The sequence below is a fragment of the Mytilus edulis genome, chromosome 10 (assembly GCF_963676685.1).
Source record: "Mytilus edulis chromosome 10, xbMytEdul2.2, whole genome shotgun sequence".
NCBI lineage: Eukaryota > Metazoa > Mollusca > Bivalvia > Mytilida > Mytilidae > Mytilus > Mytilus edulis.
In genome coordinates this window covers 45,142,734-45,145,213 of record NC_092353.1, presented here as the reverse complement: position 1 = coordinate 45,145,213, position 2,480 = coordinate 45,142,734, and positions in this window count along the sequence as shown.

The window sequence follows — 2,480 nt, the reverse complement described above, 5'->3', positions numbered from 1 at the left end:
AAATTAGTGGCTTTTTAGAAATCGGTTTTTTTGGAAATGATTTGGACCTAGAGTGTATAATTATCATACAAAATATATGAGCTTAATATATACAAATAAATCAGTCTGACTTTTATGTACTTGTCAAATGAGTAAGACGAAATTCATGAATTATTTGAGTAAATCAAGTTTACCATTTAATCATCTTCTCTAGCCAAGGGTTACGATCCACTCCCGCTCTCTTCATCCTTGGCGGATTGAGATAAAATTTCGAAGACACAAGGTAAGGATTTTCATTGGTTGCAGTCGAAACTCGCTGCATCCACTCAAAAAGCGCCTATAACATGATCACGTGTAAATGTAGAAAGTGTCTGTAAACAATTGCCACGAGTTAATTGTGCAACAACTCTTTACATCCCTAAACATACGACTATATTTTTAGTGACAACTTGAATGTTTTTAATCAACTAATAGAAGTTCCTGTGTAAATTTCATGCACAAATGCATGAATGTTGACGTATATTTCTATTTCCGGCTTTACCAAGTGTGTAGAATCTAGACGCTACCGTGTTTTTACCACCAAATTGAAGAGTTCAAGTGCTACCATTGGTCAAGAATAATGTATTCGAAATGAGCGTGACTTTAATCTTCCGATAGATGGCGCATCATTGTTATCACAAATGTTGGTTCAATCCGTCAAGGGTGAAGAGAACGGGAGTGGATCGTAACCCTTTGCTACCGAAGATGCCATTTAATAAATACATTGTGTAAGTCTGTGTATGAACAGATTGACAAGGATATTGTAAAATATAAAGTAGTATACAAATGAAAATTCAGGCGTAAACAGACAAACTACTAATCAAATATAATTACAATCAAACTAAGTGGCGACAGGTTAACAACCTCCTGCTATACAATAATCACATAGATCATGAAATTTATTTGGTCAGATTTCAGAGAGACAATTGTCGATAGCAGATGTCATGAATGTTATAAATAAAAAAGAGTAGACTGATTTATCTTGGTATGTCCGAGGCGCTTATCTTTAAATCCTTTATCGGAAATGTCCAAACCACAACATTCTAAAATAGGGATGGTTATCACATGAAGACGTCAGGATTGCTAGCTTTATATTCAAAAGAAACCGAAAACAAATAAGCAAATTCATCTCGGGTTAACTTTGTCTGCAGAAGTTTGAACCTAGCATTCTTAATAATTACAAATTTATGAAACAAGAATTTGTTAAAAGAAAGTTGAAAATCTGATAAGTAATAAAACAATGAATATAATTCTGATGCAAAAAGTAAAATAACAAAAACTATTGTGTTCCGAAGAAAATTCTAAACGTAAAGTCCCTAAGCAAACTTTAAAATCAAACCTCAAACACATGCACGTAATCAACGACGAATCTTTACTATGCAATGAATATTACAGCTTTGAAGTTGTAAGTATATTCCTTTTATAAATATATTTTAGTTGTTTGTGTCTATTATGTACTGTCTCATTAACAAAAGTCTCAGATTTCTTTTTGTTTTATAATTTTATAGAAAAATGGTATTATTACATTTTCAAGTACTTAAAAAACTGAAGGTTTTTCGGTTGAATTAAAATTGTTTTAGTTCAATGACATTTCGATGATAATTTTGGTAACTTTTATTATTTTATTAAGTTTATTATACATTAGTCGATTCAAAATGCACACAAGAAAGTATGCTCAAAATTTTAAATTATTATCATATTAAACAGTCCTTGAACAATTTAACTATAGGAAACCCCGCTTTATTAAACAAATTTGTTACGTTCGAATAGCAAATTTATCAATCATAGTACATGTATGTATTTTTTTCCATTTATAATTAATTTCACTCTGAAAAAGTAAAGTACATACATGCTGTACATAAATATTAATAACTCTCAGATGAGCATTTAAAAGGAAACTGATCATCATATTGATTCGATTTGATAAGCACTGCACTCAGATGAACTTTCTAGAATCATTACTTGATATTATTATACTTCACTTTAAAAAGCCATAGTTTGATTGGCTGATACGAGGATTTTAATTTACTCTATCACATGGCTGAGAGGGTGACAATTTTTTTGAATGTTACCCTCTCGTCTAGACCGATCAAAAATCGATAGTTTAAAGGACGATGAATTGAATTTACACCAAGTAACTAAATACAATGCTTAAGTTCTACGTTTTGGCTCAGATTTTATTATTTGACTGTCAAAATAAAAATAAAAAAACATTTTTTTTCTAATACCCGAAACGTTGTTATGTACGTGACGTCATAGATAATACTTTTAAAATCTCTAAGAGACAATGATAATAGGACATTCAGTATAATAAATTAATTAACACATAGCTGAGAGGGTGATAGAGCAGATAAGTACCCCTCAAAAAAGAATTGTCAACCTTGGCTTCGCAGCAGTTGACAATGTTTTCTCGGGGTAACAATCTACTCTATCACCTTCTCAGCTATGTGTTATTTAAATAA